The sequence below is a fragment of the Fundulus heteroclitus genome, unplaced genomic scaffold (genome assembly GCF_011125445.2).
Source record: "Fundulus heteroclitus isolate FHET01 unplaced genomic scaffold, MU-UCD_Fhet_4.1 scaffold_39, whole genome shotgun sequence".
NCBI lineage: Eukaryota > Metazoa > Chordata > Actinopteri > Cyprinodontiformes > Fundulidae > Fundulus > Fundulus heteroclitus.
The window spans coordinates 1466621-1479175 of record NW_023396803.1 but is presented as its reverse complement, the minus strand read 5'-3'; positions in this window follow the sequence as shown (position 1 = coordinate 1479175).

Below are 12555 nucleotides of genomic sequence, written 5' to 3'. Positions count from 1 at the left end.
TTAAGAAGTCTCATGTTTACATTTATCTCAGGAAATAACCATGGAGGAATAACAATAATTGGATTAAACTGTGCTATTTTCTAAACTCTTTAATCAATTTACTTATTACACATCCAAATCCATTATTATGGAACTTTGAATATTCCCAACAAGTTTGTAGAATTGTTGAAGTTACATTTTCTTCCATGCTACTTTTAATTTTCATCCAGTATACTAAAGCTAATTTTATTCTTCTCATTTCTAGTGGAGTTTCTCCAGTCTCTACTAAAAGAGCGTTAATAGGTGTCGTTTTCACTGCTCCTGTACATATACGTAAAGCCCTACTCTGTACTCTATCTATTCTTTGTAATGTTGTTTTAGCTGCTGCTCCATAAATAAAACTGCCATAATCTATTATTGATCTCATGAGAGCCCTATATATGTTTAATAATGACTGTCTATCCGCACCCCAATTATTTCCAGCCACAGCCTTTAGTAGATTTATAACTTTCTTACTGTCAGGATGCAGCCTGAAGGCTGCATACTGAACATTTCTCGCTCTGTCTCCAGTGCAGTCCTGATTAGGAACACCTGTCAGGCTGCAATCACCATGGACTCATTCCACCTGCTCACTCCACCGTATAAACTCACCTCAGTTTGTCCATGGTTACCGGTTCGTCTCCAGTCCTCTGAACATCATGCCTGTCCTGTTCCTGCTCGTGTCCTGGTCCTCTTCCTGTACCCCTGGAACCTCTGTCTGGTAAATGACTCTGGCTTTCATCATCCACTTCTTGCTGCTTCAATAAACTCTGGAAACTAGCTCTGTGTGTGTGTGTGTGTGTGTGTGTGTGTGTGTGTGTGTGTGTGTGTGTGTGTGTGTGTGTGTGTGTGTGTGTGTGTGAGATGTGCTCTGGGTTCATCCAAGAAAAATCATGACACTTACATTTAGTTTCCAAGTTATCTATATATGTTTTCCATGTATAAGGGCTATCTAACCATAGTCCTAGGTATTTAAATTCTGCAACCCTTTCCAACGGCTGTCCATATAATGTTATTGTTCCTATATCAATATTTCTCTTATTTGTAGAAAACATGAAACAAGACTTGTTTGCTGATAATCTAAAACCCCATTCATAAGACCATTTTTCTACTTTATTCATTTCTTTCTTAATATTTACTACTACATGTTTTATATTCTTTCCCTTCATCCATATGGCCCATCATGTGCATATAATACAGATTTTATACGTTTATCAGTATCTGAAAAAATATCATTAATCATGATATTAAATAAAATTGGACTTATTACACTACCTTGAGGTATTCCATTTTCCACATTAAATTCTTTTGAATAATCATTCCCAATCTTCACCCTTATTTTTCTATCTAATTATGCATTTTCCCACTTATTCCCGTCTGCTTTATTTTTATAAGTAACCCTTCTCTCCATAATGAGACATATGCTTTTTCTATATCAAAAAATACTACAATCATTATCTCCTTAATTTTTAACTCTTTCTCTATATCATTACTGACTCTAGTTAATGCATCCACTGTTGATCTCCCTGTTCTAAATCCACACTGGTATCCATTAATTAATTTCTTATGTTCAAGAACAAACCCTAATCTACTGACCACTATTTTCTCCATCCATTTACTTAAATGAGAAGTTAAAGCTATTTGGTCTATAATTATTTGGACTGATAGGATCTTTCCCTGGTTTATTAAATGGTAGAATTGTTGTCCCTTTTCCAACTATTTGGTATTAAACCTTCTTTCCATATTTTATTGAATAATATTAATATTAATTTCAATGTTACTTGCGGTATCAGTCGAAACATAGCATAGCATAATTGATCCTCCCCTGGAGCTGAATATCCTGTCCCTTTCAATACTGTTTTAATTTCTTTCATAGTTATAATCATGTCTAATATTGATATACATTTTTTACATTTTCCCAATATATTTTTATGATTTCCAAGTTTTAGTATCTTCTGCCTTCGATGAATGTCTGTAAGATGATCGCCATTATGAACGGCTGCAAATGTCTCACCTAATAAATCTGCCTTATCTATATTTAAAACTAATATCTCCCGACCTCTAACTAAGGCGGGTATTTTAACATTATTCCTTTTCCCCGTCATTTTCCTAAACATTGACCAAACATTCTGTAATTTTATATCTGAACATATTGAGGAACAATATTATCTCCATGATTTCTTTTTTGCTTCCTTAATAGTTTTACGAACCATTGCTCTTTTCCTTTTATATTCAATAAGGTTTTTGGTTGTTAAATTTTTCTGTAATATTTAAATGCCTTGTTACGATCCTTAACTACTTTACTACATTCATCATCCACCAAGGACCTACCTTTTTCTTACCTTCTATTTTTATTCTTGGTATGCTAGAACTTGCTGCATTTAAAATATGTTCTGTTATCTGCCTTCCACATTCTTCAATGTTGCCTTTTAATGTAACCATATGACTGGTTTTCTCACAATTTTAAATTTTTGCTAATTCTTGTTAATATGAAATCTTCTTGCCTGTTTATATTGTCATCAATTATTGTACTTACTGGAAAATGATCACTCCCTATTGTAGACTCCCAGTTGACATCCCATTCACATGAACTAACAAGACAATCAGAGATTAATGTAATATCAAGACATGAAACTGTATTTTTATGTATATTTACTCTTGTACCTTTTCCATTATTGAGACAAACCAATGACCTTTCATCCATTATTTGTTCAACAATATTACTATTATGATCTGTCTTTCTGCTACCCCAAAGACCACGCCCGCCGACGGGGGTGGGGGGGGGCGGGGGGGGGGGCTGACAAACGGGTCAGTTGTCCTGGGCCTAGGACAGGGGCGCAGATACGTTGGGGAAGCTGCTGCAGTCGCAAGCGCGCTCTCTGTGTCACAACACTCTGCTGCTCCCCCTCCCCTCTGGTACATGGCTCAGTGGCGCCAGTCAATCAGCAACCAGGCTCAGCCTGGCCCGCCCACTCAGCTCTCTCAAAAACATGAAGAGGGAAAGAAGCGCTGTTAGGCTATTTTTTAATACCGTAAATGAAATTAAGCTGTATGTTTTGTAAAAAGCCAGTGGAAACAAAACAAATTTATCTAAGTGCGTGAAAAACCATGAGCAAGAAAACATTGAGCGACAGAAACGGAGAGAGGAGACGAAACTTCTCTCATTACCCCGACACACCCAGACTGACGTCACTGACTGAGGCGTTTCAGTCATCCAGAGAACATCCAGGTAGATAAGAGTGGTCATCTTCAGCAGCAGTTCATGTTAACTTTCAAAGTAGATATTATCTATCATATGTTACTGGAGCCCACACAGAAAATGTAATTAAGACCTTGAAAGAACCCAGTACATATATCCTATTAAAAAGTGTTATTTAAGATAAGATGACATTAGCTAATCCTTTATTTATCCCACAACGAGGAAATGTATAGGATTGAAGCAACAGGCAGTTACACACAACACAGACAAAATTACATAAGGATTGAAAGATATAAGAGGTGGATTAGGAAAAAACACTATGAACATTCTTATTATTATATAAATGTAATATTAAATAAAAATCACAAAACCAGAAAGGTCAACAGTTTCATGATACTGGGGGTGGGGGGTGGGGCAGCGTGTGTTTGAGGCCATCTCTAGTGATAACAGAGACAGTGCAGGTGGGGGGACTTGCTGCCCGATTGGATAGTCTGAGCATAGTCGCGCAGAGATGGATCACAGCGTTAATTTTAATGATCCCGCGTTATGGCCAACAAAACTCACTGATTCTGATCGAATGAATGTTGTGCGTTTAATGGCAAAAAGGAAGCCTTTCTCAGAGATTCAGAGGGCAGAGAATTCCCACAGTATCTAACATATTCTACCTCCTGCAATGGAAGGGAAAGAATTTGTTAGGGACTGGCTAATATACAGCAGGTCAAAAAATGACATATTTTGGCTGCAGTGCTTGCTGTTCTCTTATGAAGAAAAGATCAACTAGTGCACTAAATTCAATAGATGGGTTGAAAATATCCAATATAAAATACAGAGATTTCCAGGGCATGAAGTATACAGTTAAGTTGACTTTTTTTTGGGTGTGTGTGTTTGTGCGTGTGTGTGTGTGTTTCTGTGGTGGCGGCAGGAGTAGAGGGGGGCCCAAACAGACTGCGTTGTCCCGGGCCCTAGCAAAGCTGTCAGCTGGCCTGCCAAAGACTATTGTGGGCATTAAAATCCCCACACCATATTTCTCTTCTATGTATTTTCCCTGCTATCTCCTTAAATATATCACTATCAAGATTTTTACATGGATTATAATAATTAATAATTTTAATATATCCATATTTTCTTACATTGAATATTTCTATAATAACACATTCTAATTCTTTATTCATTGGATTTTTCTTATAAGCTATTCCATCTTTAATAAAAGTGGCACATCCTTCTCCATCACCATTGCTTCTAACCTGCCTTTCTATGCTATATCTAGGAATCTTAAATACTAAATTAGGTTTTAACCATGTTTCTTGAACGCAAATTATATCTGGAATTATTTCTAATTTATAAACAAACATTTTAAATTCTTGTCCATTGGCTATTAAACTTCTGGCATTCCATTGAAGAATATGTAAAAGCATTATAACAGCTGGGATCCTAATCCTGAACATTCTCTGTTCAGGATTAGGATCATTTCAGTGGTACTCAAAATGGTATGGATCTGATTTGCTTGGATTTCTTTCATATCTAAAAACCTTCCAGCTGCTGTTACAATTGCTTTGATTTTATCACTTTTCCTCTTCATTTGTACTGTGACATTAACAATATGACACATGAATGCTATAAAGTTTTCTTTTTTCACCACCATTGTATTTTCATCCACTCTAGATTTATGCAAACGTGCACTTTGAATATTTGTTGTTGGTTTGTCTTTGATAAATCTGCCTTTGCTTTGTATTCCAATTTGAGTTTCTTTGACCTGCTTCTCCCAAACTCATTCCTCCTGTGCTATCTTTCCTCACTCTTTTAAAAGCTTCAGCGTATGAAACTCTTTGTTATTTTGATTCTTTGAGCTTCTCTGGCATCCCTTTGTACAATACATCCACCATATGCTGCGCTGTGTTCTCCTCTGCAGTTACAACATTTGACTTTAGGATCTTTATCACATTTACCAAATTCATGTGGACCTCCACATTGTGCACATCTAACTTTTCCTTTACATTCCTTTGCAATGTGTCCCATTCTTTGGCAAGTAAAACATCTAAGGGGTTTAGGGATGTAATCTCAGAATCTGTAATTCATGTATCCCAGTTGGATATTTTCTGGCATGATATTTTCAATTTGAAGAATCACTGCCATTGTATCTTTAAGTTCCCCATCTCTTTTACTTTTAATCCTGGTGGCATCTGTTATTTTCCCTCCTAAAATAAGATAAGATAAGATAAGATAGGCTTTATTGATCTCACGTTGGAGAAATTCACTTGTCCCATCGGCTCAATAGTCAATAGTCAGAAGAAGGTGCCAAAAGTAGGAAAAGGTGCATCAGTTATATACAGTGTATCTTCATATATACAGTGGATCAAAAAGAAAATGAGAAAAAATAAGAATAAAAATACAAAAGAAATCAGAGTAGGCAGATGATGTCATATGTACATTCACGGTTATATACATATGTATTGACATATATTCACTTGGTGATAGCAGCAGAAGTCACTTCTTTCAGGATTATTGCACGGGTTATAGCACAGTGTAATTAATAGATTATTGCAGTTATGGTTACAGTTATAGTGCAGCATTGTATAATCTAGTAGCAGCAGGAATGAATTATCTGCGGTAGCGCTCCTTTTTACAGACAGGGTGTCTAAGTCTGGCACTAAAGGAGCTGCTCAGCTCCTCTACAGTCTGGTGCAGGGGGTGGAAGGTGTTGTCAATGATGGATGTGAGCTTGGACAGCCTCCTCTCAGCCACTTCCTCCACTGAGTCCAGAGTGCAGCCCAGGACAGAAGTGGCCTTCCTCACCAGCTTATTCAACCTCTTTCTGTCCCGCTATGCGCTACCAGGGGCCCAGCAGACGACAGCGTAGAGGAGGGCTGAGGCCACCACAGAGTCATAAAAGGTCTTAAGCAGAGGCCGGCTCACACCAAAAGACCTCAGCCTCCTCAGGAGGTGGAGGCGACTCTGGCCCTTCTTGTATAGAGCGTTGGTGTTATGTGTCCAGTCCAGCTTATTAGTGACGTGAACACCCAGGTATTTGAAACTCTCCACAGTTTCTATGTCCTGTCCCTGGATGTTCACAGATGAGTGAGGTGGGGGTCTTCTCCAGAAGTCGATCACCATCTCCTTGGTCTTGCTGGTGTTTAAGCAAAGATGGTTCTTCTCACACCAGTCCACAAAGTTCATGATGGCCGACCGGTACTCCAGCTCGTTCCCCTCAGACACACAGCCCACAATGGTCGAGTCATCAGAGAACTTCTGAAGATGACAACTGTCCGTGTTGTAAGTAAAGTCTGAGGTGTAGAGGGTGAAAAGAAACGGAGACAGAACGGTGCCCTGGGGTGCCCCGGTGCTGCAGAGTGCCACTTCTGACTGACAGCTGTGCAGCCGCACGTGCTGAGGGCGGTCAGTAAGGTAGTCGATGGTCCAGTCAGCCAGATGTTTGTCCACTCCAGCATCCTCCAGCTTCTCCCTCAGCAGCACCGGTCTGATGGGGAAGTCAAAGAACATGACTCTCACAGCGCTCCCGGTAGTCTCCAGGTGGGTGAGCACCACGGTGCGTAGGTGAGCTAGGATGAGGCGCTCCATGGTCTTCAGGTGGGAGGTCAGGGTGACTGGTCTGAAGTGGGCTGGTTCCACTCGCGTGCGGTGTTTTGGGAACCGGTACAACACAGGAGCTCTTCCACAGGGTGGGCACCACCCCCAGGCTGAGGCTCAGGTTGTAGATGTAGCTGAGGACCTCACAGAGCTCCTCTGGACAGGTCCTCAGCAGCCTGGGGGGTATGCCGTCCGGTCCTGAGGCTTTCCTCTGTTTCAGCCTCGTCAGCTGCCCTCTCACCTGCATTGGTGTGACTGTGAGGGGGGAGGAAGGCAGGACCGAAAGTGTGGATAGGTCAGGGGTTGATTGGGGGGGGGGGGGGGGGGGGGGGTAGGTCTCTGGAGGGCTGTGGGTTGGAGCTGTGTGGAGAGTTAATGTCAGGGAGGGGCCAGTGTGAGGGGAGTCAAAACAGGTGAAGAACCTGTTTAACTCATCTGCAAACTTGGTGTCACCGTCTGCAGCCCTGCTTGTCCTCTGCCCAAAGCCGGAGATGTTCTTCAGACCTCTCCACACATCTCTGATGTTGTTTTGCACCAGCTGCTCCTCCATTTTCTTCCCATAATCCTTCTTTGCCGCCCTGATCCTCCACTGGAGCTCCCGCTGAGCTCTACGCTGCTCCTCTCTGTCCCCTGAGTAGAAAGCCCTCTTCTTCTGGTTCAGGAGGACTTTCGGGGGTAACCCAGGGGGGGTTATTGGCAAAGCATTGTAGTCGTCGTGTTGGCACAATGATTTCCACACAGAAGTTCATGTAGCCAGTGATGCATTCAGTCAGGCTGTTGATGTCATCACCATGAGAGCTTTGGAACATGCTCCAGTGTGTGGTTCTGAAACAATCCCTCAGTCTCTCACTGGCCTCATCTGACCAAACTTTCACTGACTTCTTCTGCATGATTGTCCTCCTCACCAGTGGAATGTAATGGGGGTAGCAGGTAGACGAGGTTGCTATCCGAGTGTCCGAATGGGGGGAGGGATTGCGGAGGTGTAGGCGTCCTAACATTGGCATAAAAAAGGTCCAGAGTTTTACTGTCCCTTGTTAGGATATCAACAAGGTCAAGTGGAACGAGCTGTTTATCCCAGAACTGCATGGCACACTTAGATGGCACTGACCCAAAAGATTGGCACATATCTATCAGATACCACCCCGGAGGTGACACAGTTTCCCTGCTGATGTCACAGTTTGGATGTGTACCGCCCTTGTATGGGTGTGTCCAAGGGTGCTTCACCGTAGATGGGACACGGTGAAACAGTAACAAATTGGTGTTTCCACCCGGACCCAAAAGGCGGCGTACCACCTTCCGTTTTCTGGCCAGGACGTCATTCCGGAAGAAAAACACACAGCCTGCGGCCGCACAAAAGGTAAGGAGATTTAATTCATCTCCTAGTGTCTTTTTCTTCCTGGAAGGGCCGACTTTTTGTATTCCTAAAGGCAGAGAAAGGTTTGAGGATAATTGTTTGCAAACGTGTCGATAAGAACTTGGGATTTGCGTGCGGTCACAGAGGTGAAAGTCCGGGAAACCTTGGCCAGGCTTCTGAAAATACTGTGTACCTTGAGAATTTAGGGTTTAAAAGGTCCCCTTGTAAGGCACAGAGGAAAATACGTGTTCCTCTGTGTTTAGCATAAAAGCAGCCATTCTGACAGGCACGCCGTTACGCGTGGCTCCTAAAAGATCAAAGAGCCGTTGGATTTTTGGTTTCGATAGTTCCAAAAGTTCTCTTAAAGAACTTTAAAAGCAGCTAATCCAATTATATGTACCTATAGAACGCGTAAGAGTTGGATTTTTGGTTTCAATGGCTCCAAAAAGTTATCTTAAAGAACTTTAAAAGCAGCTAATCCAAAGATATTTGAAAAAGGTAAGTTAAAGGATACCTACAGGGCGCATAAGAGTTGGATTTTTGGTTTCAATGGTTCCAAAAAAGTTCTCTTAAAGAACTTTAAAAGCAGCCAATCCAAAGATATTTGAAAAAAGTACGTACAGAGTTAACTAAAGCTTGGCCAGAAAGTAAGTGTGTGTGTGTGTGTGTGTGTGTGTGTGTGTGTGTGTGTGTGTGTGTGTGTGTGTGTGTGTGTGTGTGTGTGTGTGAGAGAGACACGTTACTATCATTGAGCCATGGAAGTGAAGGGTAAGGGTGCACCTGTTCAGGTGACATATAACCTGCTCATCCTGAGTACACTGGCTCATTGAAATTGCCGTGTAAAAACACTATAATAAGGCACATAGGAACATAATAAGTTTTGGTGTCTGAGAGATAAAAAATAAGCTCTCATTGGACCGGGGTCAGGACGCTGTCCCAGCAGGTTGGCCAAAACGTGTGAGTGCTGGAATGGCTGAAGATTCACTAGCAAATGAGCTCCAGGGGTGTTCTTTAAGAACACTGCTGGAGACAGGAAAAGGGAGCATAGTGGCAAGCTTCCCACACAAAGATGCTGAAAACCATTTAAAACAATTTGAGGAGTGGTGTGAAAAAATGAGGAGAGACGGGGTTTTTGGTGATACAGAAGGACCTCCACAAGAAGCCCAAATGTGCACTTACTATTTGCAAATGTTAAAAAATAGACTAGCCCAAGCACAAGTAGAAACGGCTGATGCAGGTGAGTTTGTTCGAGAAAAATACCAAAAAGAGGAAATCAAAATAGCAGGCTTGATAAAACTAACTGAACTGTATTTCAGCAGATGCTTCTCAGGCCTCGACAAACAAGAGAGTGAAAATCTGCAGGGGGTAAGGGAATCATCTTCTTTCAAACAAGAAGGTAAGTGCACAACCCCTGTTATTCTAGACATGTCTGCTTCTGGTGCAGCCGCTGTTATGCAAAACAATCTGTGTGGTGATAGTGCAGAACTGTTATCCAAGGCCAGGAGTGTGGTGACTTCATCAGACCCTTCGGTGCAGGTGCTGTGACGTAAGACCCAGATGTAACCTGCATTCTAGCGAAACTGATCTTTCTTTACCTGCAACAAAACAAAGTGTGCAACTGCCATTGTTTCAGACTCACAGTGCTACAGGACAGGTGAATGCAGCTTTTTATGACCCTCTTTCATGTGCGGACAACGTTCATCTGAGGCACGTGCTCCCCGATCCAAGAACAGGGGCGCACCTTTGGATCAAAGCATTCGTGGAGATTTTAAGCTATTGGTGATGTGAGGACCGGCTTATCAGCATACCTGGAACCACATGAGGTACGTGCGGTTGAGGTTTCTGCTGGAACTGACGAACTAGGAGCAGCTGGCCCTCTGGCCCCGGTGGCACGGCAACTTTGGAGCACACTGAGGGCGTTTTATCCGGTAAGTACGGATTCTGGCCTTTTAAAGGACACTACACGTTGTGCAGGGGAGTCAGCTTCAGCATATGTGAACAGAATGTTGAAAGTATGGGAAGACCAGACGGGCTCTTGCCCGTTATCAGTCACGCTGCAGCAACTCTTTAAACAAGCAATGTTAAAGGGCCAGACACAGGATGTTAAGGAGAACATGTATAGAATGGTTGCGAGTTATGATATGCCTTTAGATCAATGGATGGCTGCTTTGGTTCATCAGCTGGATATGGATGAAAAGAACATGAAGCAACTTAGCAGTGATTTACAGAACTTAAAACAACAACTCGTAGCTGAACAGCTAAAACAGCTGAGAGACAATCAAAGTAAAAGGAGGAGAAGGAAGAAGAATGTTGGAAAAGCTCAGAAGGTTACGGCCCCGACACCTGTGTTTGGTGCAAACCAGTTTGTGGGGCACCTCCCTCCAGATGTCCCATTTCAAATGTATCAGAGTCCTCCATGGGGACAAATTCCCAGCAGAGATACACCGCAGTACAGAAATCATAGAAAGGGACCAACCAAAGATTATGATATGCCCTTGTGCTGGACGTGTGGTTTCCCAGGGCATTTTGAAAGAAGCTGCCCTAACCGTCGTTAGGATCTGACCAGCCCTTCCTCCCTGTCAGAAGTAAAGGCCTGCGTTTGTTTGTTTGTCTGATTGTCATCGTTTCTATGTATCTGTATGTATGTAACTGTATGTAACTGTACGTATGTATGTATCGTTTGTAACTAAACGTTCTTCTCTGTGAATTAATTAATTCGGTTAAAATTATTGTTCATGGTTTCAAAATGATCATTTGTTTTGGGAGAACTGCAGCTCCGTAATTCAAATGACATTTTAAGCATGGACTAGGTTAACAAAAAGGTAAAGTAAAAGAGAGATTTAAATAACAAAGTTTGTTTTTTTAACATTAAATATCAGGACCAAATTAAATTGATACACGGAGAGGTTAACATGGCTTGAACGGAAATATTTCAGCTTTGTTAGAAATTGGAACTGGTAATAAGCTTTACATAAGCTTGTTAAGTTTACTGTTTTACAAATTTAGGCTGAGATCCTTTCACTTGTTTTTTAGCCCTAAAGTAATTTAAAATTACTGAGATCTCATTGCTTGTAATAATAATGATTCATCACAAACCAGTCCAGTTGAAGGAAGTTTAGATATACAAGATTTTCGATTTAAGTAGATGAGGGAAAACTGTGCTTTGAACAAACCTGTATGGAACTAAATATGAATTGCTTTTCTAAGGGTTTTCGATTCATATATTTTATTTCTTTTTACTTGGGATTTGAATGCAACTAATGAGAAATTTTGAAAAGTGTCAAGATATCACAAGGCCACATTAAGCATGTCATCGGTTAGAAAATCATCTGATGTTATTAGTTATGCTGAGCAGAGGCAAGCCTGAGAGGGTCAGTTTAACCTGAAACAGGACAATAGATATGATAAACAAATCTGACCATGATGTAAACATCTGAATGTTATGGCAAGGCTGGGTCTGTGTGTTCTGGCCTGGGGGCACGAAAACTATGTCAGAGGGAAAAAATAAAATAAAGCCAGCTTCTAAGGGGTTAAATTCTGGGTAGCTTTCTCAATGTGCTGAATTACGGGGAAAACTCTTATCATGTATAGAAAAACACTAGAAGCTCAAAAGCCTGAAAGAGAAAATGGTTGCTTTCAAGTTTCACCCTTGACCAATTAAGATTAAAAAGCATTAATAACTAAGTTTGCATGATCAAAAGGGCTAGAAAGAAATCAAAAGAATGCTATAAGATATTGGAACACACATAATGCACTCCTTGGGAGACTTTTTACTTTCGGGTTTTTATTGTTTTGTGCATTTTGATTATTTCTTTGTTAAATGATTCCTTTGCTTTAATTTTTGCATCACCAGTGGCAAAAAAGTGACAACATTTAAGGTTGTTCGGCAGATAATTTAAAAAGATGAGAAGTTTTAATACAAAATGATGAAAGTAAAGGAGCGAGAGATTCCTACCTCCCCTGGACCAACCAAGAACTTAGACACATCACGTTAAGAACCAAGACACTAAAAAGACCAGGTTTTCTTTTGTCACCTAATACACTAACAGAATTGTTTTTCTCTGAGTTACATCTTTCAGATGATGTGAGATGAAACTGTAAAGCCACCTTTGTTCCAACAGAAGACTCTGGAAAGTGAGCTCTTTCAGGCCGTATGGTAAGAAGTCATGATCTAAAATGGACGTGCAGGGATTGACAAAAGTGACTAAATTATGCTACGTTTAACAAACTTATGATAGGTAATATTGAGACCTTCTAGGCAAGGCAAGGCAAATTTAGTTATAAAGTACAATTCAGTATTCAGTATCCTTCTAGCGGTAAGAAGGTGGCTTTGGAAATTTTTCATGTACCCCTTCCCACTGTTCCCCTCTCCACTGACTCACATTAACATTTCTACCCT